The 9,016-nt window shown below is 57.0% G+C and overlaps 1 long non-coding RNA gene across 1 annotated transcript; it reads right to left on the reverse strand.

Annotated features, from left to right (window-relative positions):
- Positions 1–818: 818 nt before the first annotated feature.
- LOC146543290 (uncharacterized) lies at positions 819–7,526 on the reverse strand. Its single transcript, XR_014886520.1, has 2 exons — positions 5,035–7,526; positions 819–2,959 (listed from the first exon to the last, which is right to left on the reverse strand). It is a non-coding gene; the product is annotated as an uncharacterized LOC146543290 (long non-coding RNA).
- Positions 7,527–9,016: the final 1,490 nt, after the last annotated feature.

Consider the following 9,016-nt stretch of genomic DNA (forward strand, 5'->3'; position numbering starts at 1 on the left):
AAGGACATACAGACAGCACGATGCTGACCCACAGACGGAACTGGAAATGCCTTTGGGGTATGATCTAGACAGGAGTTCTTGATTTCAGAGCATCCCTTGTCAGGCTTTATCCAGCCTATGTTATTGCAGGTCAGAGGATTCAGACAGGAAAGTCCATTTGCCTTCACCAGAATTGGAGCAAGCCTTTGGCTCCAAACATCCACCAAGTTCGGAGACTCAGAGCTACCAAGGATGTGAGTTTTGCCAGCTGAACTGTTCCAAGATCGTGCACACAGAAGCCCCAGGCTCTGCAGCTGCCCTAGCCCTCCAGTTCCCACTGGTGACTGCTGTTGGTGAGGTGGGGTGTGCAGACCTCCAGCAGCACTCAGTGCAAGGTCCTGGCCATGCCGCTCACCTGTCCTGTGGGACTTCGTGTCTCACAGCACCCATCCGTAGTTCCCCACCCTGCCACCTGCCTGGCTTTGCAATGGGGACAGCACCCCCACAGGTCAAACACTAGCAGGCTTCCCATGTCATCCAAAGGACTGTGGCGGGACAGGCAGTGACTGTGCTGCACAGAGCTCCAGGGCTGGGCCCTAACACCGTGGTGTATCCAGGGCTGGAGGATGGCTCAGGGAAGATGGCTTTGACACAGGAGCCATGATTCCAGCTGTGGTGTAGAGGCAGTTTTTCCACCAGAACATTCTGAGTCCTCCCAGGAGCAACTCGGGCCTTCCACACTGGTGTTGCCATTAAGGAGTTTGCACAGCTCTGACAACATTCGGGACGTTACCGAATTACCCAGACAGACCCACACAGGTTTTGAGTCAGCAGAGCAATTGAGCAAATGTGGTTTTATTCCAGACTCCTCTCCACACTCAACAAGGAAGAGCATCATCTTGTCCACACAAGACTTTCCAGAGATGCCAGTCTCATGTAGGAGGACTGCTCCACAGGAATCCTGTTTACTTCCACTCATGCATCCTGGTGGTTCCTTACAAAGGCCCAGCCCCAGCCCAAGAGCCTCTCCAAAGAGTGAGGATTAGTGTGATAGATCATTCAGCCCAACTACAGATGGATGATGCACAAATTTATTCCACAACCTACTCATGGAGAGGAGCAACCTGGTTTTGTGACCTGCTCCAGAAGGAAGGATGCTGGTGGGTGTACCTAAAGCCTTCAGCTTGCTCGCTAAACCCAGAAAGACCAAAGCACCTGCTCGTCCCCAAAAGTAGCATCACAGAAGTAGCTGGCTGTGGTGCCGGGCTGCCACACTGCAGCTTGGCATTTCCCAGGAAAAGCAATTCAGGTGGGGCCAGCAGGGTGAGAGCTCAGAGCAGGTTGTCACAAAAGCTTTTCCAGCTGCCTGCTGAACTGCTCCTCCTTCCCAGGAGCTGCTGCCCCTCCAGCCATCTCCATTTCATGCTGGTATCCGGAGGTGGCACCTGGAGGCTGCCCCATTCCTCCTTCTGTGCTGAGTGATGCACTCAGTGAGCTTCTCCCCCCCCCAGCACGCAGTGAAGCTCCTCACCTGCTCTGGTGAGCCAGGATTGCAGGTGAGGTAAGCTTGGATTGCTCCAGCTCTTCCAGAACACATGCTGAGCTCCAGCCAGCTATTTTAGGCTCTGCTCTTGCTTTTTCACAGAATCACAGGCTGAGTTTGGTAGGGTTTTTTGAGGTCCAAACTCTGCTCAAGCAGGGTGCCCAGGACCATGTCCAGGCAGCTTTTGAAGATCTCCAAGCAGGAAGACTCCACAGCCTTTATGGACAGCCTGTGTCAGTGCTCAGTCCTCTGCACACCCTTTGTTTGCGCCTCCTGCAGCAGGGAAGGCAGTGGCTCTCCCCTGCAATATACGATTGCCAAGAAACGATGTACTCAGGTAGCTGGAGGGCAGCTCTCTCTGCTCTGTGTGGGTGAGTTCCTCTGATGGTCTATCTGGAGTCAGTGTTGTTCTTGCTGAGTACATAAGCTGTTTTGGAAGTCCCAGCCACACCTCCCAGCCACGCTGCACTCGAGCTGGTCCCGGGTGGCCAATGCTCTCTTCCAGCTTTCAGCCCTCACTGCAGGCCTGGGTGTCTCTGCTGCCTCAGAGCAATTTCAGAGCTGAGGAAATGGTCTCCAGACAGTTCCAGGGGCTGCTCCCCAGGGCCAGAGATCGGCCCCCTTCCCTGCCTGTGGAATTCAGCTCCTCCAGAGGGACCTCCAAGCAGCTGAACGGATCCTTTCTCCCAGCCACCTCGGAGAGGAGATGACCTCCTCCACTGACTGCTGACTAGAAGTGCCCCACAAGTTAAAAGCAGCCTTTCTCCGTATGCCCTGTGGCCCTGGAAGCATTCCTGAGGCCCGAGGCTTGCAGAGGCAGCCAGCACCCTGCCCCACGCCGCTCCTCACCGCTGCAGCACATCCCACCCGACCTCCACATCACCTGGCTTGATGGCTGCTCCCACCTGAGGCTGATCCCAGCCTGACTCCCACCTTGCAGCACCCTGCTCCATGTAATCAGCACTTCTGGTACAGTGCCAATCACAGCACATGGGACCCAAGCCTTCGAGATCTTCCGTAAGTTCAAACAACTTTACATCAGCACATTGTCTACAACCTCAAATCTACAGGCTGAGACCAGCAGGGCTTCTATGAAATATCTGGTAAGATAAGTGGTAGTTTTACATGATGCAGAATGAACTGATGGAGTCTGTCCACCTTTCCAGCTCCCACTGTTTCCTGGCTGAACACAAAAGCTTAAGGGTAACATTAAATGCAGTGCCACCTCTTTTATTTCTGTGTCATCGGTGCCTGGAGAGAATGCTTTCTTCACCTCTCCCAGTGTCGTTTGTGGGGATGTGGCTCCTGATTTCAGCTGTTAACATTCCTAGGAATTTCTACCTGAATATTCAACAGGAACCCTTGATTTGTTTCTGGGAGTTTCCCTTCTCTTACGAAACTGTTGCTATCCTCCTCTTGCTGGTAATGGAAAATCAGCTGGAAGAGGGGAGGTAAGAGTGATCAGCATCTTCATGAATCAGTTTCTGCAACATGTTTCAAGCTGGGACTACTCCCTTACTCCCAGTGACTAATTCCCTCCCTTCTTTATGGAGCCACCCGAGGCCGCTCTCCATCCCACCACTTTCCCCAGCTGCCAGGCAGGCGATCTGGAAGCAGATCTGGAACATCACCTTTAGGAAGCACACCTGCACGAAGTCCTGGCCCCAGGTCTCTCCTCCCCAAGGCTCCTGCCCAGCCACTGCATGACAGCAGCTCTCAGCCTGCTCGTGGGTGGTGTCCCTGCCATGTCCCCATGAGTTGCCTGTAAGATTCCAAGGTCATCACTCAGCTCCCCCCAGGTGAGCCATCACTCTTCACCTTGATCTCAGTCCTCACCTTTGCAACGAGCCGCACAAGCACTGCTGGGGCTCCTTAAGGGGCTCAGCACCACAGCAGAGTGATCTAGCTTGGAAGCATCTCCTATCTTTGGGAAGCCCCACAGGTGGAGTCTCCTGTCACTGGGACCAAATAAGATAACCAAGGCTGGCTGTGTGCCTCCACCTGTCTGTCTCCTGTGACCCAGCTGCAGGTAGCCCCCAGCATCTCCTCTCCAATAGAACCACAAGCCCACATTGCATCCCTCTGTGAGGCAGGTTTGCAGACCGTCCATCCCAGCCCTGCTCTACCCGGGCCACTTGCTGTCCCACTTCTCTCACTCAGGCCAGACATGGGCACCAGCTCTGCCCACGCTGTCCCTCAGGGAGCAGCCCTGAATGTGCTCCATCACCTCCTGCCTCCCCTTCCCTTCTCCTGCCCCAAAGCCCTGTGTTCAAGGCTGGCCCTGCATCCGTCCATGGGGCTCCAGCGTCACCGTGGGGTTCTGGTGTCACCGGAGGGCTCTGCATCACCCGGCCCCACAGGAGGACGCAGCTCTGCCCCCCGGCCCCACACACAGCCTGAGCCCCACTGCAGTCAGCCCCTCCCTCAGATGGAGGCCTTCCCAGGGCGCCGCGGGGATGAGCGCTGCCAATAGCATGAGGTTCCCAGAGCAGGTAACGTCCCCCTAATTAAGATAAATACTAATTAAGTCTGGGACTTTCAAAGAAGCCCTGGGAGCAGAGACTCCAACTCCCGTTGAATTTCAATGGGGATGAGACACCTGACTCCAGAAAAACCCGGCCTCTGATATTAAGCTTAAATGGGCCCTTCTCTAACGTTGATATATTGCTGCTGTGCAGCTACGAGTGCCTTCCCGTATATCCGAGCACACATCGACGTTCTGGAAATGCTAATGAGCAGCTTCAGCAGGGCAGCAGAAAACAGGCTGGGCGTCAGATGCCCCATCACCCTGAGCCGTTAGCTGGCAGCAGACAGTGCGCGCGGCTGCAGCGGAGCCCTAGGTGCTTTGTGCATCCACACTGCTGGCAGGGCTGCCTCCCCTCCTCATCCTCCCTGGCTGTGTAGTGCTCACTGGCCGGCCCCAGCCTGCACTGTCCAGGGTGAGCAAAGCAAAGAGACGGCGCGCCCCAATCCGCTCGGTGCGGGGAGCGATGTGCTGCGAGCAGCTGAGGACTACCAAGCAGCCCCCGCAGGCACAGGAGGTGTCCTTCACCCCAGGGCCTACAGAAGCACCTCGCAGGTGCCGCGGGGCCGGCAGGGGACGGGGCACCGGGGCCGCCAGCACCCACCGTGCGGGAGCTCAGAGCACGTCGTGCGCCGGGGCCACGGCGCCGTGTGGGAAGCCCAGACCGCGGGACCCCGCAGCCAAGCGCCACATGTCCGGCTGGCTGCGGCCCAGCATTGTGACGAGCCGCGCTCGCAGGCCGCTTGCCAGCCCCGAGGTCTGACAAACACAACCCCTCTGTCCTCCCGTCCCGCTGCCCCGCGCCTGGTTCGCATTAAGCCTCCCTGCCCCCACCGGGCGGGGCCGTGCCGAGCTGCGACCCGCGGGCGCCCTGTGCGGAGCGGGGACCTTCCCCGTCCCCCGTACACTTTAGCAATTAGAGGGTTAAGTTTCCTCCCGGCCTCGCTGCATTAACTGGAAAGGAATGAAGTGTCAGGCATGTTCTCACCACAGCAGGCTGTTGGAAAGCAACTCCCTTCTCCACGCACACACACCTCCCACTGCTGCGACCAAATTATTTTCTATCCTCCAGAGACCCAGTATGCCAGACAAAATCTGCAGCATGACTCTGATTCATTGCAAAAGGATGCAGATGTAATATTCCCTTTTTCGCCGGGCTCCTCGCACGCTAATTCGCGCGGCGTCGCGGCGGTTCCAGTTTTACAGCTCTCCTCCGCCCGGCATTATTTGCTCGGAGCGCTCCGCCGCCCCGCGCTGACCCCTGGCCCCGTCCTTTCTGCCGGCACCGCCGAAACGCAGCGGCTCAGCCTCCCATCTCCCGCGCGCAAATAGGCAGCTCTCCCCAACGCGCTAATTAGCCGAGTGTTTGGAAGTAAATAGGTATGATTGGAGGTAATTTCCTGGCTGAAGGGGTAATTATTTGTTTCAAACGGGCTGCAAAATAACCCCTGTAAGGTGAGATAGGAAACTAAATTCAAAAGAGGTTTCCTATTCCCACTAAGCAGGATTGAAAACTGGTTTGAAATTCCTTTTTTTATTTATAGTACATGGTATCCATGGAAACCTACAGAGGAGGTCATGGTAGCTAGGCCTCTGCTTCACCCTGCTCAGGGGATTACCGTTGCACAGTGGTACGCAGCCGTGTAAGAAAGTAGATTCACAATTCCCCTCCAACAGCCCCCCCGGCCCTGCCCGCGCCTTCCCGCAGGGCAGCCGGCATCCTGCGCTCCGAGTCGATGGCAGCTCAGCCCTGCTGCAGCCAGCACTGCGTCCTCACTGCGTCCCCACTGCGTCTCTGCTGCAGCCACAGCTGCATCCCCTCCGCATCCCCTCTGTGTCCCCACTGCGTCCCCGCCGTGTCCTCTCCGCATCCTCTCTACGTCCCCACTCTGTCCCCACGCATCCCCTCTGGGCTCCCGTGGCGACGGAGGAGCCGGGAGGGATGCTGCAGACGGGGCTGCCGTGGGGCCCGATCCAACCCCTTGGTGAAGGACTTCTTGCCTACAGGAGCCACTGAGGTCCCCTTGCAGGAGCTTGCAGACAGGGGTGGCCACACACTGCAGCCTGCTGTAGCAGATCAGTGCTTTTAGTGCTGGAGGAAAAGCCCAGCTGCAGCCCATCCTGCAGTCGCATGGCATGCAGTGCAGCAGTGGGCACGCGCTGCCAGATCACTCCCTGTGCCATGAGGGCTGGATTGTCCCCTGGTGCTGTCCTCAACCCACGCCACCCCTGCAGCAGTCCCACAGTGCTGTGCGACACAGAGCCTGTGACCTTCACTCCTTCCCTTCTCCCTCCACACTGCTGTCCCTTTGCCAGCACACAAACTGATCCGCACCTTTATGGAAAACTGGAGGCTGAGAGCATCCAAATGGGGTGAACACAAAACTGGTCACACACTTAGAAATGACTCTGATGCTGAAGCCGTCACAGGCGTGGCAAATTCAACTGCCCTTATCAACCACCTCTTGGTGCACCACCAAAAGCACCATCCTGGCACAGCAACCCGAGCTGCTCACCTCGCAGTGTGCTCACCCCACGGCCAGTGGTTTTCCAGCACTAACCACACTTTTGTGCCTACCACGATGAGCTCTCTGCTATAGCAAGTACAGTCAATCAATCTCTCCTCCTCCAATGAGCAGGAGGGAAGCGATGTTTTCCATACTCCCCCAGCTCTCCACTCCTCACGCTCTCCATCAGGCGCTCAGCAAGTTCACAAGGGCAGCCAGCGCTCGGTTTCCTTGGTCACGCACAGCAGCTTGCCCTCCTGGAGTAATAAAAACAAATGACACGTCGTTGTTTGTTGTCAGGGCCCTCCGTCGAGAGAGGGTTTGGGGGAAGGAAGTGTTTGTGGGTCTGAGATCCCTCTTGAAGAGGTGGAGAAGTTGTCGGTAGATGGTATTTGTCAATAGATGTAATGGTGGAGTCAGCTGAAGAGGATGAGCAAGGAGTTAAAGGTACTGAGGACTGCAGAGCTGAGAGAGGAGTGTGCCCGCGTGTAGGGCTGGGGCTGCAGGAGCAGCTCTGGGTGTGACCATGGGAGCGGTGGGACCAGGGGGTGTCCGTGCCACGGCCCGGCTCTGCTGCTGATGGACGTGGCGCTGAATGCAGAACAGAAGGACTTTCATTGCAGGACTCCACTTGCGGTGCGATTAACCCACCTTTGTGATCACAGCCAGGGTCTGCCCGACACGGTCCCCCCACACGACACCGCTGTGTGCACCGAGATATCCCAGGCACAAAGCCTGCGCCATTCCCACACATCCTCAGCACAGCCCAGTACACAGCTGTACTGCCCTCCTGCCCCCAAGCAGCAGGGCAGGAGCCCAGGGCCCCGCACGGTGTTATCTGGGGGCAGCGAGGTCCTCCCACCTCCTGCAGAGCCTCGCAGTGACCCAGCCTGCCCGCCCCACACCCCAGCACCCCACAAGCACTCCGCTGCCGGCCCCGAGCGCTCCGCGGGCGGCCAGCCGCAGCACGCCGTGCCTGCAGGACCTCACCATCTGGCTGCTGATTCAGCCGCCAGCCCCCGCTCGGTGACGCTCTGCAGGAGGGAGGGCTTGCGGCACCTTTATCTTTAGCTGTGCTTCTCCCTTTTTTTCTTCCCTATCTTTTTTAACCGGGAGATATCCCACCCTTTTTATAGCTCTAAACTTGAGGGTGATTGGATGATAGTGCACGGGGCTCCCCCACGGGCAGGTGGGTTGAGGAACCCAAAGGAGAAGCTTCCAGTTTTTGCAGCCCTTAAGATCGTCCCATAAAGATACTCTTAAAATCTAGGTGAGTTTTGGGTTTCTGAGTCCTGAGAAACTCGGAGCCACCCTCAATGCATTGTGGTGTACGCAGAGCCTCCCTGTTGCTGTGCAATAGCACGTGCTGGGGACAGGGAACGCTCCCCAGGTGGACGCATCCGTGCAGGTCTGGAGGCCTTGGCCGTGGCAGTGGGCGACCAGTTGTTTTCACTATTGCAGCATTTAGCTGGCTCCTGGATATGGAGCTGGTTTGCTTCGGTCAAATTCTTCTCAATAAGCTGCAGAGCCACCTTCCCAAACCCTTCTGTGGGATTTATGAGGACTGGGTCCACTCCAGTTCTCTTTCTGCATCAAAGTGATGATTTAACTAATGGATGATCTAATTTCAGGCTAACCTGCCGATTTGCGAATCTGACCTCGGTACAGATTAACAGCAGCGACAGTTAGCATTAGTTTAACAGCACTCCTAACAGCTTCTGCTTTGGTGATGCCTTCCTGTCTCTGCTCCTGCCTTTCTCAGTGTATCGATGGCACGGATAGCGGTGAGCAGGGACGGGCTGCGCTCAGCTCCGAGCATCTCCGGGGGGTGCCCCTGGCTGCAGATGTCACTGTCATAACCTTTGGCAGCAAATGCCAGCTTTGAAGCAGGCAGGGGAGCTGATCTCGCTGGAAAATACCGCGGGCAAAACAAGGAAAGGTTCCGCTCTGCGGCAGCTCCAAGGTCACACGGACGCGTGGGTCAGCAGGAGATGGGGAATGTGGGGAGCGGCTGTGTGGGGGCTGCTGCCGCCCGGCGTGGGCTGAGACCCGCAGTGCTGGGGCAGCTGGCAGCAGCTCTGGGGACCTGGTATCCATAACGCCGTGCCTCACTTACAAGCATGTGCATTGCTGCAGATACGTGCACACACTGATATTCGTGCACACACACTCCTGCTCACACATCCAAACCACTTTACACACATGAACGCCCAGATGTATGTGTGTGCCTGCAGTTGTCCACAGGAGCTGTGCCTGCAGGCTCAAGGCTGCAGCTGTGCCCTGGCCTCCCAGGACCCTACAAATCTCCGTGCTGCATGGCAGCTCCTGGCTCAGCCCACGCCCAAACCAGGGGTTTGCAGAGCCTTCCACCAAGCACTGGACCCCACTAAGCGGGACTCACCGCTCAGTCTGCCAGCCCTGCTGCAAAGCTGCCTGCTGGCATTGCAGCTGAGATTGCCTCTC

Source organism: Meleagris gallopavo, chromosome 15 (assembly GCF_905368555.1).
Source record: "Meleagris gallopavo chromosome 15, MGAL_WU_HG_1.1, whole genome shotgun sequence".
Lineage (NCBI taxonomy): Eukaryota > Metazoa > Chordata > Aves > Galliformes > Phasianidae > Meleagris > Meleagris gallopavo.